Genomic DNA, 16,497 nt, shown 5'->3' with positions numbered 1-16,497 from the left:
CTGGATAGCAAACAAAGAATAGCCAGGACTGCAATCAAGTGCTCTGATATGAGATGCTGGCATCTCAAACAGTGTCTTACCCTGCACCAAATGTCTGTCCTGATGGCATAGATATTTATTTGAGAGCATTTCTTTGTTTTTTTCTAATATATTTGAAGCTATTATTGTTCAGTTCCAGTTGTTTTAATTACATCTCATAAATTTTGATACGTTAGTTTTTCATATTCAGTTCAAAGCACTGTCTAATTTCTCTTGTAACTTCTTTAAAATGGATTCTGTGTTCATTTATTTGAGTAATTCTTAATTTCTTTTTTATAATCCATGATTTTATATATACATTGTTTAATTTCCAAATCGTTGTGGGGTTCCAAAATTCCCTGCTGTTATTGACTTCCAATTTAGATCTTTTATGGTTAGAGGACATGCTTTATATAATTTCAATCCTTTTACATTTATTTATACTTGTTTTATGGCCTAGTATGTGGTCTATCCTAGAAATGTTCCATGTGCACATGAAAAGAATGTGTGTTCTCATTTTCTCCAGAGGAGTGTTCTATATATATGTCTTTTAGGTCTATTGGATCTGTTGGGTTGTTCAAGACTTCTAGATCCTTGCTGATTTTCTGTCCAGTTGTATTATGCATTATTGAGAGTCAATAATTTAAGTCTCCAGCTATTATAGCTGATTTATGCTTTTCTCCCTTCAATTCTGTGAGGATTTTTTTTATTTGGGTGACAAAGAGACAGGATGACAGAGAAGGAGAGAGAGAGCACACCCATCCACTAGATCACTCCCCAAGATCACTCCCCAACTGCCCACAGCTTGAGGTTGAGCCATGCCACATCCCGTATTGAAGTGCCTAGCATTGAGTACCAGCTCCACTCCAGATTCCAGCTGCCTGCTATTGCACACTATTGGGGGCATCAGATGACAGCTCAACTGTTTAGGTCCCCATTACACACATGGGAGACCCAGACTGAATTCCAGGCTCCTGGATTCAGCCTCACCCGGGCCCTGCTATTGCAGGAGTGAACAGACGGAAACTCGCTCTCTCTCTCTCTCTCTCTCTGGCTTTCAAATACAGTAAACACATACCTAAATTTAAAAAAAAAATAGCATTTAAGAACATGTTAAAAGATGAGAAGCTCAAATGAGAGTTCAGGCAGGATTCTCCAGGAAATCAGAAATGGGAATTAACTAGGATTGTGGAAGTCAGAGGCAAAGGTTCCGTTTAAATTACCTTCAAACTGTGCAGCCTTTTGAAGCTCTGCTTTCTTCATCTGTAGAAGGATGCTAGCAATAATTAGGAATTTAATAGTGGTAATAAATGTCAGGTGTCATTATAAAACAGAAGTAACTCAAAAGGCACATACCAAAGGAAGCAGCTTTAATGAACAGCACACTTTTTAAGGACGATAAAGTCATCGCACAGGAGGTGGCTGAGAAGAAAGCTGGACTGTGCTTTACCAAATGAGACTGGTTAGCCAAACTCCCTGAGTTCGATTCCCTAAAACTAGTGAGCACCGTCAGCCACTAAGCACCATCTCCTTGAAGCCTCTCACTTTAAGCCATTAATGTTGGTGAGAATGATTTGATCAACATCTCACCACTAAGGCCATCTACTTTTTTTTTTTTTTTTTTGACAGGCAGAGTGTATAGTGAGAGAGAGAGACAGAGAGAAAGGTCTTCCTTTTGCCGTTGGTTCACCCTCCAATGGCCGCCACGGCTGGCGTGCTGCGGCCAGCGCACTGCGCTGATCCGAAGGCAGGAGCCAGGTGCTTCTCCTGGTCTCCCATGGGGTGCAGGACCCAAGTACTTGGGCCATCCTCCACTGCCTTCCCGGGCCACAGCAGAGAGCGGCCTGGAAGAGGAGCAACCAGGAAAGAATCCAGCGCCCCAACTGGGACTAGAACCCGGTGTGCCGGCGCCACTAGGTGGAGGATTAGCCTATTGAGCTGCGGCACCGGCCATGGCCATCTACTTTGATTCTTGAAATAGAACAATGTTGGATTGGTCCCCAGAGACAATGAAGTGCTTTCTCTGGGTGCTGTGGAATAATCTTTTCTTTTAAAGATTTGTTTGTTTATTTGAAAGTCAGAGTTACACAGAGAGAGGAGAGGCAGAGAGAGAGAGGTCTTCCATCTGCTAGTTCACTCTCCAATTGGCCGCAATGGCTGGTGCTGCGCTGATCCGAAGCCAGGAGCCAGGAGCTTCTTCCGGGTCTCCCATGTGGGTGCAAGGGCCCAAGGACTTGGTCCATCTTCTACTGCTTTCCCAGGCCATAGCAGAGAGCTGGATCGGAAGTGGAACAGCCGGGACTTGAACCGGCACCCATATGGAAAGGCACTGCAGGCGGCAGCTTTACCCGCTATGACACAGCGCTGACCCTGTGGAATAATCTTAGATTTCAATATTTTCCTAATCAACAGAGTGGAACTAGGATGTGGATGGATTAGTCAGATGATCCATCACCTCCAGAGATTCTCCCTATAGACTCGGTGGTCTGGGAATCAGCAAGCATTTCCTCTTCTGGGGGAAAACAATCCCCTCTCTAAAGTTATGTCTTTAGTAATGTATCACAAAGGAAATCCTTTTCTTTTTTGAGACGCTGGTTTAAAATGTAGTGGTCTGTGTATTGCATCAGCCTTGCTGGTGCCCTGGGCCAAACTTGCATGAGTAGCCGCCTTATAGTTCGCCTTCAATGCACTAAACAGACATGATAATGGATGGGACTCAGTAGCCCAATAAGACCAAAATCTGACTTCAGTTCCAATAAGCTAGAAAAAGTTAACTTAACATAATTTTGGGAGAAGAGTAGGAAAAGATGAGTGTCACTTCAGTAGCCAACATTGAAAAACACAATAGCATGCTCCTTTGTTTTCCGCAGACCAACTTTTCTTTTGAGGCAAAAGTAAGGAATCAGTGTCCTTTGTTTTGCTGTTTCTCAAAAGAACACTTCTGCACCAGCAGCTCATGTACCTGCCCTGCCCGTTTTGTGGAGAGCGGTGGGCTCTGCTGCCCAAGTGGGAGACTTAGAAGAGGTCATTTCTTCATATTTAGTGTATTGATAAAATACACACTGAGGCCGGCGCCATGGCTCAACAGGCTAATCCTCCGCCTTGCGGCGCCGGCACACCGGGTTCTAGTCCCGGTCGGGGCGCCGGGTTCTGTCCCGGTTGCCCCTCTTCCAGGCCAGCTCTCTGCTCTGGCCCGGGAGTGCAGTGGAGGATGGCCCAGGTCCTTGGGCCCTGCACCCCATGGGAGACCAGGAGAAGCACCTGGCTCCTGACTTCGGATCAGCGCAATGTGCCAGCCGCAGCGGCCATTGGCGGGTGAACCAACGGCAAAAGGAAGACCTTTCTCTCTGTCTCTCTCTCTCTCTCTCTCTCTCTCACTGTCCACTCTGCCTGTCAAAAAAAATACACATTGATAAAAAGTGGAACTATTCAGTTCCTCCTGAGAGACTTTTCATGTTGAAATTTGGGAATTATGCCTTATTTCCTAAAAAGTGGTCAGGAGGAATAATGTGGCAATGATGCCTCATTTCCCCATTTCAGCAAGCAAACACTCATTTTCAAAACACCAGACTTTCAGTTCTTTTAAATTTTACATCCCTTCAGAAATAGCCACCCCAATGTGCCCCGATAACCCTTGGGAATAGTATCATCGCTTATGGTGACAATGCCAATGCTCTGGATCAGGTTGCAAAACAGACAGAAAAACATATTTGTCATCCAATTCTCAAAGTTCTAAGGGAAGTGAATTTTAGGTTGTAAATGCTTCAAGCTAAGGCCCTCTTTTTCTTAGAAAAAAAGAAATCTTACAGGGAAAAAGGAGTTCTTTAGTTTGCTGGTTGGTTGGAATTTTTGGCCTGGACATTTATAAAGTGACCCAGTGGAATCCTATAGTAACACATCAAATATGGAAAATATTTACTTGTCCTGGCAGAGGTATTTTCATGTTTGAGAGCTACTTAAAGATGGCATAAGGCACATTTCTAGGACAATCAGTTTCTCTTTTGTAACAATAAATTGCATAAGAGGTTTACTCTTGATGTTATATTCTGCATCTGTTTAAATTTGGTGTCTCTGTCAGTGCAATTGCAGTGACTGCGAATCAAATTCTTAGGACTTCGTATTATTGAGACTATTTCTTCAGCTATTATATTTAAATAATTCCATGTACGCTTAAAGTACAGGTGCAATCTTATACATTGCTACTAAGAGGTCGTTTGGAAGTTGGGGGATATAGCATCTGCACATGCCAAGGGTGTGTGTGTGGGTGTGTTTTTAAATGTAATTTTTTTGACAACACCTAATTACTAGTGAAATTGATCATCTTGTCATATACTTGGTGGCCTAAAAATCTATTTTCCTATGAATTTCTGAATCTGTTTTCCTATGGTTACATCTTTCTAGCCTTTGCTCATTCTTACTGAGTTGCTTGCATTGTTTTTCATTCATCTGTGAATCCACTTTAGAAATTATGGATGTGAATCCTCTTTGCTATTGTGTGTAGTGTTGCCAATATATTTTCCTATACTATAACTATTTTCCTTAATTTTGTTGCCGGTGTCCTTGGCCAGATAAAAATATTAAATGTTTATGTAACTTCTACTTGTAAACCTTTTTCTAAACAACTTCCAGGTTTAACATCATGCTTTTAAACTCTCCCCCAACATATTCGTTCGTATTTCTTTAGTCTCTCTATTGTTTTGCATAAATTATATAGAGGATTTTTGGTCCCATAAAATTCCAGTACATTTCTTTTTTAGTTGTTAGGTATAGAAATAAACATTTCATCTTCTATATCATTTCAGAGAGCTTTAGATGTTTTAAATATTATTTTTAATTTACATGAGGAATAGGAATTCATTTTTCCCCCAATTGAGTGCACAGTTTGTCTAACTCCATTATTAAACTGTGACCTTTTCCCCTACTAACTTGAACTGTGCACCTTTGCAATGTAATGAATTCAAATTCATGTTCACTTCTGTTGTTCTCATACTGCCCCACTGATTCATTTACCCCTTGGCTCTCACCACACTGTTTTCATCCTTGTAGCCGCCTAGTGCAGCTGAGACCTGGTAAAAGGCATCCCTGTCCTCTTGGTTTTGGTTAATTTTTATTTTCTGGCTGTTCACTTTCTTACTCATCTTCCACATTTAGTATGCACTTGGATTCTCAAACCTGTTCCTCTCAGTACCGCCAATACTCATCCTTCCCACCTGCTGCTTGGGTTACTGAAGCATTGCAGCATGTGGATTGGTCCTCCTCCTACAGTTTTGCCGACTGTAATCCACCCTCTAATCTCCCTTCATAAGGAAATCTGATGATTTTGAAGCCTCATGTAATTGTTTATCACAGCCTACTATTATAAACCATGGGATTCCTACTAGCCATGTAGGCTAAAAATGAGCTTTAGGATCAGCATATTATATTCCATGGTCTAAAAAGTGTGTAGGGATTTTTGTTGCAATTGCATTAAATTTATAGATTAATTTAGAGAATATTTAAATATTTTACTAAGTTTAGCATTTCCATTCAGGAAAATTGTGTTTTTTGCTTTTTGTTTGTTTTTGCATTGAGACCTGGTTTGTTGTCTTCTGGAGTTTAATAATTTCATTCATAAAATTCTAGTGCATTTCTTTTTTGTAATTTCTACTTATTTTTATGTTCGCCATTTTGAATGGAATTTTTTAATTAAAATTTCTATTTGCTGGGGCCAGTGTTGCACACAGCTGGTTAAGCCATGGCTTGCAAAAATGGTATCCCATATTGGAGTGCCAGTTTAGGTCCCAGCTGCTCCCCTCTGATCCAGCTTCCTGCTAACTTGCCTGGAAAAGCAATGAATGATGACATAAGTGCTTAGGCCCCCACACCAGATGGAGTTCCTGGCTTCTGGCTCCCACCTGGCCTAGACCTAGCTTATGCAGTCATTTGGGAAATGAACCAGCAGATGAAAGAGCTCTATCACTCTGCCTTTCAAATAAGTAAATAAATTTTTTTTAATTTCTATTTGCTGTCTGAAGTATACAGAAAATATATTAATTTCTGTATTTTACTTTGTGACTATCTGCCTTGAGGCTCTATCATTACTTTTCATGATTTTTTAATTTTATTTCTTTTTATCTTACAAGTAAGTATACAATCTATAAGCACTCAACGTTTAAAACTACCTTTACCATATTTTTATTCCCTTTTTTTTCTTTTCTAATTTAATTGGCTATGACCTGCAGAATCATGGGAAATAACAGCAGTATTGCTAGGCATGCATTTTGTTCCCATCAACTTTTTCTTTGTATTGCAAGCAACGTTACAAAAACTTAAAGACATGTAATAAAGGAAAAAGAATTGCCCTTATTCTTGTGTGAAAACAAACTTTAGAAACTGCTAAAATTAAATTGTATATGTGCAAAAACAGTGAGGAAGGCTATGCACCAGCTTGCTAGGAGTGATTTCTCTATGCGTGTGGAATCTGAAGACAGGAATAAGGGAGAGAGGCAGACTCTTCTTTGGCTTTGGGCACTTCTGTAAAGCTTGGGTTCTTGAAATAGGCATTTCTCACATTTTCAACTTTACGATGCATCTTTTTTTAAAGTTTTTATTTAATGAATGAAAATTTCATAGATACAGCTTTAGGAATATAGTGGTTCTTCCATCTATACCCACCCTCCCACCCCCACTCTCATCCCACCTCCTACTCCCTCTCCCATCCCATTCTTCTTTAAGATTCATTTGTAATTAATTTTATATACATAATACCAACTCTATACAAAGTAAAGATTTTAACAGTTGGCACCCACACAGACACAACTTATAAAGTACTGTTTGAGAACAAATTTTGCAATTAATGCTCATAGTACAACTAATTAAGGACAGAGGTCTTACATGGGCAGTAAGTACATAGTGATTCTGTTGTTAATTTAACAATAACACTATTGTTTATGACATCAGAGATCACTGAAGCTCTTGCTATGAGCTTCCAAGGCTATGGAAGCCTTTTGTGACCACAAACTTCATCAGTATTTAGACAAAGCCATAAGCAAAGTAGAAATTCTCTCCTCCCTTCAGAGAAAAGTACATCCTTCTTTGATGGCCACTTCTTTCCAGTGGGGTCTCATTTACAGAGATCCTTCATGTAGGATATTTTTGCCACAGTGTCTTGACTTTCTATGCCTAAAATGCTCTTATGGGCTTTTCAGCCACATCTGAATGCCTTAAGGGCTGATTCTGAGATCAGAGTGTTACTTAAAATTATTATCATTCTATGAGCCTGCTGTGTGGACTGCTTCCCATGTTGGACATTCTCTCCTTTTTAATTCTGTCGATTATTATTATCAGGCACTTGATGCTATTTATGTGATCTCTTTAATACTTAATCTTTTTTATTATAATACTTTATTTCAACTAGAAGATACAATCTCTCAGGGGTTTCATAGTTTAAAAAGCTACAATCACATCATGTTAACTATGTAAAGAAACAGTGCTGTAAATGGAACTGCTTGGCTTTGACCATAGACATTTCTGTACAGCCCTTATGGAATCTACACAAAGAAATATCTTCTCCCTTTGCTCCAATTAATTGTTCTTGTATGTAAGTTGCTTTCTATTCTGGTATATCCAGAGTGGTGACAGAACAAGGCCAGCCACATAGCCAAAGGTCGCTCCAAGCATACAGGAGAAGAGCCACACCTGCCATGGTCTTCCCCAATCTAAAGGAATAGGAAATGCTCCAAGCCATGCTCCTATAAAACTAGCAATTGTAGTGATCTGGACACTATTCTCTTAAATGGATGAAATTCCATTTCTACTGAAAACTCTTAGCCATGCTTTGAGATTTGGTCCTAACAAACATAAACAAGGTACAGTAGTGAAGGTAGACAAAATAACTGCGAACAGGGGTGGAGCCAAGATGGCGGAATAGTGAGGGCGCGCACTGATAGTCCGGGAAAAGATGGTTTAATAAAAGTGGAGTTACTGTAGTCTCAGGAAAAGGCTCGGGAAAAAAATGCAGAGGAAACTCTCCCGGATCTAGTGGATGTGACACAGAGGACCTACAGGGAGAGCAAGGATGCCCATGGCACAGAGGACAGCCACAGAGTCTGCGCGCTAGCGCTGGAAGGTGAGGTGAGACAAAAACCTCAGTAACCTGAGACATTGGCGGGGAAAGGCAGAAAGAGCCTAGAGGGAATGAAAGCCCCACTGGAGAAAGCTCACCAGGCTGACTGGAGGAGAGAAAAAAACAAATAAATAAGGGGAACCGGCACGGACACTAGCCTCTCTCTCCACTCACCTTACAAAGCCAAGCAAGACAAAGAGCAGGCGCCATTTTGAATATACGTAAAGCGGTGCCCGCCATCAGCCAAGCAGAAAAACCTGACTCTTGTGGGGAGAAATAACAGGAGGTTAGGACCTAGTAAAAGTGTGGAGCTAACAAACTGAAATTGTGAAAATCTGAGGGTGGGCAAGAGAACTCACCGAGTACACAAACTCGGTAACCTTGGTAACCTGGTGAGAGACTGCAGAGAAATTTGAGACCACACTGAGGGCTGCATAAACCCTTTGTGCGGTCCCTGGGGTAGAGAGAGCAGACGAATACCCACAGGGGCCAGATTTCATACATCAACTACCCTCAATTCCACTTAGCTGTGCAGAATTACTTCCCTTCTGAGTCAAAGAGAAAGAGAGAGAGAGAGAGAGAGAGAGAGAGGACAACCTGGGTGAGTCACCTTTGACACACCCTTAACCCTGAAGAACCAAACAGAGCTATCTGGCCACACCCATCACAGCCTCTAAGGATCCATCAAAAGCACAGTCCACTTAATATAGAATCATAGTATAACAAGAAAAAACACCACAGCAAAGAAACCAAAGAATATCTCCAATATGCCAAACAGCAAACACAAAAACTGAGGTAACAAGAACAAGGAAGACACTATGACACCCCCAAATGAAAAAGACACCCCAATTCAAGATTATGAAGATGATGAGATAGAAGAAATGCAAGAAGCAGACCTCAAAAAATTGATAAGAACATTAAGAAGTTCTCAAAAACAAATTCTTGAACTACAGAAATCCTTAATGGACAAGATAGAAAATCTCTCTCCCAAAAATGAAATATAAAGGAGGAATTAAAATGAAATGAAACAACTAGTAGAACATGAAACTGTGATAGTGACAAGAAATCATAATGAAATGAAGAATTCAGTAGATCAAATGACAAACACATTAGAGAGCCTTAAAAACAGAATGGGTGAAGCAGAAGAGAGAATATCGGACTTGGAAGACAAAGAACAGGAAAGTATACAGTCAAACCAAAGAAAAGAAGAGGAAATTAGAAATCTAAAAAATATTGTTGGGAATCTGCAGGATAATATTAAAAAAACCAACATTCAGGTTCTAGGAGTTCTTGAAGGCATGGAGAGGGAAAAAGGATTAGAAGGCCTTTTTAGTGAGATACTAGCAGAAAATTTCCCAGGTTTGGAGAAAGACAGAGACATCCTAGTACAGGAAGCTCATAGAACCCCCAATAAACATGACCAAAAGAGATCCTCACCACGACATGTTGTAATTAAATTCACCACAGTAAAACAGAAAGAAAAGATCCTAAAATGTGCAAGAGAGAAACATCAGATTACTCTCAGAGGATCTCCAATTAGACTCACAGCAGACTTCTCATCAGAAACCCTACAGGCTAGGAGGGAATGGCAAGATATAGCCCAGGTGCTAAGAGAGAAAAACTGCCAGCCCAGAATATTATATCCTGCAAAGCTCTCATTTGTGAATGAAGGTGAAATAAAGACCTTTCACAGCAAACAGAAATTAAAAGAATTTGTCGCCACTCATCCAGCCCTGCAAAAGATGCTTAAAGATGTGTTACACACAGAAACACAGAAACACGGTCATCAATATGGAAGAAGGTAAAGGAAGGAAACCTCACAGCAAAAGATCACAGGAAATTCAAAACATATGTTAGAAAATACATTTGGAAAATGGCAGGGCAAAGTTACTACTTATCAATAGTCACATTGAACGTTAATGGCCTGAACTGTCCAGTTAAAAGACACTGATTGGCTGATTGGGTTAAGGAACAAAAGCCATCTATTTACTGCTTACAAGAAACACATCTTTCCAACAAAGATCCATACAGACTGAAAGTGAAAGGCTGGAAAAAGATATACCATACCAACAGAAATGAAAAAAGAGCGGATGTAGCCATCTTAATATTGGACAACATAAACTTTACCACAAAAACTGTTAGGAGAGACAAAGAGGGGCACTATATAATGATTAAGGGATCAATTCAACAGGAAGATATAACAATTATCAATGTATATGCACCTAATTACAGGGCACTGGTTTATTTAAAAGATTTGTTAAGGGACTTAAAGGGAGACTTAGACCCCAATACAATAGTACTGGGGGACTTCAATACTCCACTCTCAGAAATAGACAGATCAACAGGACAGAAGATCAACAAGGAGACAGTAGATTTAAATGACACTATAGCCCAAATGGATCTAACAGATATCTACAGAACTTTTCATCCTACACATAAAGTATTTACATTCTTCTCGGCAGTACATGGAACCTTCTCTAGGATTGACCACATACTAGGCTATAAAGCAAGTCTCAGCAAATTCAAAAGAATTAGAATCATACCATGAAGCTTCTCAGACCATAAAGGAATGAAGTTGGAAATTAGCAACTCAGGAATCCCTAGAGCATATGCAAACACATGGAGATTGAGCACCATGCTCCTGAATGGACAATGGGTCATAGAAGAAATCAAAAAATAAATCAGAAATTTTCTGGAAGTAAATGAGGATAATAGCACAACATAACAAAACTTATGGGATACAGCAAAAGCAGTGTTAAGAGGAAAGTTTATATCACTAGGTGCCTACATCAAGAAATTGGAAAGGCACCAAATAGATGAGCTTTCAAATCATCTCAAGGATCTAGGAAATCTGCAGCAAACCAGACCCAAATCTAGTAGGAGAAGAGAAATAATTAAAATCAGAGAAGAAATCAACAGGATTGAATCAAAAAAAATACAAAAAATCAGCCAAACAAGGAGCTGGTTTTTTGAAAAAATAAACAAAATTGACACCCCTTTGGCCCAACTAACTAAAAAAAGAAGAGAAAAGACCCAAATCAATAAAATCAGAGATGAAAAAGGAAACGTAACAACAGACACCACAGAAATAAAAAGAATCATCAGAAATTACTACAAGGACTTGTATGCCAGTAAACAGGGAAATCTATCAGAAATGGATAGATTCCTGGACACATGCAACCTACCTAAATTGAACCAGGAAGACATAGAAAACCTAAACAGACCCATAACTGAGACAGAAAATGAAACAGTAATAAAGGCCCTCCCAACAAAGAAAAGCCCAGGACCAGATGGATTCACTGCAGAATCCTACCAGATATTTAAAGAAGAACTAACTCCAATTCTCCTCAAACTATTCAGAACAATTGAAAAAGAGGGAATCCTCCCAAATTCTTTCTATGAAGCCAGCATCACCTTAATTCCTAAGCCAGAAAAAGATGCAGCATTGAAAGAGAATTACAGACCAATATCCCTGATGAACATAGATGCAAAAATTCTGGTCAATAGAATGCAACAACACATCAGAAAGATCATCCACCCAGACCAAGTGGGATTTATCACTGGTATGCAGGGATGGTTCAATGTTCACAAAACAATCAATGTGATACACCACATTAACAGACTGCAGAAGAAAAACCATATGATTATCTCAATAGATGCAGAGAAAGCATTTGATAAAATACAACACCCTTTCATGATGAAAACTCTAAGCAATCTGGGTATGGAAGGAACATTCCTCAATACAATGAAAGCAGTTTATGAAAAACACACGACCAACATCCTATTGAATGGGGAAAAGTTGGAAGCATTTCCACTGAGATCTGGTACCAGACAGGGATGCCCACTATCACCACTGCTATTCAATATAGTTCTGGAAGTTTTAGCCAGAGCTATTAGGCAAGAAAAAGAAATTAAAGGGATACAAATTGGGAAGGAAGAACTCAAACTATTCCTCTTTGCAGATGATATGATTCTTTATTTAGGGGACCCAAAGAACTCTACTAAGAGACTATTGGAACTCATAGAAGAGTTTGGCAAAGTAGCAGGATATAAAATCAATGCACAAAAATCAACAGCCTTTGTATACACAGGCAATGCCACTGCTGAGGAAGAACTTCTAAGATCAATCCCATTCACAATAGCTACAAAAACAATCAAATACCTTGGAATAAACTTAACCAAGGACGTTAAGGATCTCTACAATGAGAATTACAAAATCTTAAAGAAAGAAATAGAAGAGGATACCAAGAAATGGAAAAATCTTCCATGCTCATGGATTGGAAGAATGAATATCATCAAAATGTCCATTCTCCCAAAAGCAATTTATACATTCAATGCAATCCCAATCAAGATACCGAAGACCTTCTTCTCAGATCTGGAAAAAATGATGCTGAAATTCATATGGAGACACAGGAGACCTCGAATAGCTAAAGCAATCTTGTACAACAAAAACAAAGCTGGAGGCATCACAATACCAGATTTCAGGACATACTACAGGGCAGTTGTTATCAAAACAGCATGGTACTGGTACAGAAACAGATGGATAGACCAATGGAACAGAATAGAAACACCAGAAATCAACCCAAACATCTACAGCCAACTTATATTTGATCAAGGATCCAAAACCAATCCCTGGAGTAAGGACAGTCTATTCAATAAATGGTGCTGGGAAAATTGGATTTCCACGTGCAGAATCATGAAGCAAGACCCCTACCTTTCACCTTACACAAAAATTCACTCAACATGGATTAAAGACTTAAATCTACAACCCGACACCATCAAATTATTAGAGAGCATTGGAGAAACCCTGCAAGATATAGGTACCGGCAAAGACTTCTTGGAAAAGACCCCAGAAGCACAGGCAGTCAAGCCAAAATTCACATTTGGGATTACATCAAATTGAGAAGTTTCTGTACTGCAAAAGATACAGTCAGGAAAGTGAAGAGGCAACGGACAGATTGGGAAAAAATATTTGCAAACTATGCAACAGATAAAGGGTTGATAACCAGAATCTACAAAGAAATCAAGAAACTCCACAACAACAAAACCAACAACCCACTTAAGAGATGGGCCAAGGACCTCAATAGACATTTTTCAAAAGAGGAAATCCAAATGGCCAACAGGCACATGAAAAAATGTTCAAGATCACTAGTAATCAGGGAAATGCAAATCAAAACCACAATGAGGTTTCACCTCACCCCAGTTAGAATGGCTCACATTCAGAAATCTACCAATAATAGATGCTGGAGAAGATGTGGGGAAAAAGGGACACTAACCCACTGTTGGTGGGAATGCAAACTGGTTAAGCCACTATGAAGTCAGTCTGGAGATTCCTCAGAAACCTGAATATAACCCTACCATACAACCCAGCCATCCCACTCCTTGGAATTTACCCAAAGGAAACTAAATTGGCAAACAAAAAAGCTGTCTGCACATTAATGTTTATTGCAGCTCAATTCACAATAGCTAAGACCTGGAACCAACCCAAATGCCCATCAACAGTAGACTGGATAAAGAAATTATGGGACATGTACTCTATAGAATACTATACAGCAGTCAAAAACAATGAAACCCGGTCATTTGCAACAAGATGGAGGAATCTGGAAAACATCATGCTGAGTGAAATAAGCCAGTCCCAAAGGGACAAATATCATATATTCTCCCTGATCAGTGACAACTAACTGAGCACCAAAGAGGAAACCTGTTGATGTGAAATGGACACTATGAGAAACAGTGACTTGATCAGCTCTTGTCCTGACTGTTGATGTACAATGTAATACTTTATCCCTTTTAGTATTTTTTTTGTTCTAGTACTATTGGTTGAACTCTGTAATTAACACACAATTATTCTTAGGTGTTTAAATTTTAACTGAAAAGTGATCCCTGTTAAATATAAGAGTGGGAATAAGAGAGGGAGGAGATGTACAATTTGGGACATGCTCAATCCGACTTGCCCCAAACGGTAGAGTTAGAAACGTGCCAGGGAATTCCAATACAATCCCATCAAGGTGGCATGTACCAATGCCATCTCACTAGTCCAAGTGATCAATTTCACTTCACAATTGATCACACTGATAGGTCCAAGAGTCAAAGGGATCACACAAACAAGACTAGTGTCTGCTAATACTAACTGATAGAATCAAAAAGGGAGAGAACGATCCAACATGGGAAGTGGGATACACAGCAGACTCATGGAATGACAGATGTCCTAAACAGCACTCTGGCCTCAGAATCAGCCCTTAAGGCATTCGGATCTGGCTGAAGAGCCCATGAGAGTATTTTAGGCATGGAAAGCCAAGACACTCTGGGAAAAAAAAAAAGAAGACCTAAATGAAAGATCTCTGAGAGTGAGATCCCAGTGGGAAGAACGGGGCCATCAAAGAAGGAGGTACCTTTCTCTGAAGGGAGGAGGGAACTTCCACTTTGACTAAGACCCTGTCAGAATAAGATCAAAGTCAGTGAACTCAAAAGGCTTCCATAGCCTTGGCAACTCATGACAAGAGCCTAGGGAGATTACTGATGCCATAAACAAGACTGTCAAATTGTTAAGTCAACAGGAGTCACTGTGTACTTACTCCTCATGTGGGATCTGTCCTTAATGTGTTGTCCAATGCGAAGTAATGCTCTAACTAGTACTGCAACAGTATTTTACACTCTGTGTTTCTGTGTGGGTGCAAACTGATGAAATCTTTACTTAATATATACTGAATCGATCTTCTGTATATAAAGATAATTGAAAATTAATCTTGATGTGAATGGAATGGGAGAGGGAGTGGGAGATGGGAGGGGTGCGAGTGGGAGGGAAGTTATGGGGGGCGGGGGAGCCATTGTAATCCATAAACTGTACTTTGGAAATTTATATTTACTAAATAAAAGTTAAAAAAAAAAAGGAAAAAACTGCAAACAAAAATGTTTCCAACACCAACTCTATTAGTGGTGCTCCACATAGAACAAAAATTACATGAAAGGAGAAACAAGACATAAGAAAGTAGATACAGCATTTCAAAAACCTGGCTACCTTATGTGATGATGAACTTCTCTTGGAGGATGCATTTGGTTTCACTACTAAATATAATACTAGATTGACAGCAGTTACAGGAACAGAGCAGATGCCCAACCACGTCAAGTGTGTCTCCAATATTGAGAAACTTTCCAAAAAGAATGATGGAACAAAGGTGCTCAGGATAACAGAAAACACGCATAAAAGATGGCATAAAATAGTCTCTTGATATCAGCATTTTTCATGGTGCTTGCTTGGGTGACTAACTCTCCCGCCCTCAAAGGGAAGGGGAACTACTGCCTCCCACCATCAAGGCACAACGGGCTGCCCTGCTTAACACTTAATCTTATCGATATATTCACTTTAACATTTAATATGATCACTTTAACAAATAAGATGGCATTTTTACCACCAATGTTAGTGGGATTTGGGGTCCCATGACAAGTTTTTAAACTGTACCCTTAGAAGTAAGCCCATAGAACTATATGCTGAACTATACAGCTTTACAGTTACAAACTTCCTCCTCCCTTTCTTATTCTGCCTCTTATTTTTTACTGAGGTCTATTTTCAATTGACTTTATATACATATGATTAACTCTATGTTAAGTAAAGATTTCAACATATAGTATGAAGAAGAGAAAAGAAAAAAATTCAATAAAAAATAAAAAACTGTTCCTCGACAATCAAGATGAGGGCTATTCAATTCATTGTTTCTCAAAGAGTCAATTTCACTTTCTATAGCTTTCATTTTAGGTGTGCTATTATCTCTCACAGATCAGGGAGAACATATAGTATTTATCCCTTTGGGACTGGCTTATTTCACTAAGTTTGAAGTTTTCCAGATTCATCCATTTTGTTGCAAATGACCAGATTTCATTTTTTACTGCTGTATAATATTCCATAGTGTACATATCCCATAATTTCTTTATCCAGTCTTTGGTTGATGGGCATTTAGGTTGATTCCATGTCTTAGCTATTGTAAATTGAGCTGCAATAAACATGGAGGTGCAAACCAGCTCCTTTGTTTACTGATTTCATTTCCCTTGGGTAAATTCCCAGGAGTAAGATGGCTGGGTCATATGGTAGGTCTATATTCAGATTTCTGAGGTATCTCCATACTGTCTTCCGTAGTGGCTTTACTAGTTTATATTCCCACCAACAGTGGATTAGGGTACTTTTTTCTGTACATTCTCACCAGCATTTATTGTTTATTGATTTATGTATGAGAGCCCTTCTTACTGGAGTGAAGTGAAACCTCATTGTGGTTTATTTTGCATTTCCCTGACAACTAGTGATCTTGAATTTTTTTTCATGTGTCTGTTGGCCATTTGGATTTCCTCTTTTAAAAAATGTCTGTTTATGTCTTTGTCCATCT

The 16,497-nt window shown here is 39.4% G+C and overlaps 1 protein-coding gene and 1 pseudogene across 28 annotated transcripts in view; one reads left to right on the top strand and one right to left on the bottom strand.

Annotated features, from left to right (window-relative positions):
• The window catches only part of DLGAP1 (DLG associated protein 1), a 1,071,624-nt gene that overhangs the window by 833,901 nt on the left and 221,226 nt on the right, over positions 1 to 16,497 (top strand). The gene's annotated exons all lie outside the window — the stretch shown is intronic.
• LOC100343568 (phosphatidylinositol-glycan biosynthesis class F protein-like) lies at positions 7,402 to 15,446 on the bottom strand (annotated as a pseudogene).

Source organism: Oryctolagus cuniculus, chromosome 10 (genome assembly GCF_964237555.1).
Source record: "Oryctolagus cuniculus chromosome 10, mOryCun1.1, whole genome shotgun sequence".
Taxonomy (NCBI): domain Eukaryota; kingdom Metazoa; phylum Chordata; class Mammalia; order Lagomorpha; family Leporidae; genus Oryctolagus; species Oryctolagus cuniculus.
The sequence above is the reverse complement of the archived record's forward strand: the minus strand, read 5'-3'. Positions and strand labels throughout refer to the sequence as shown.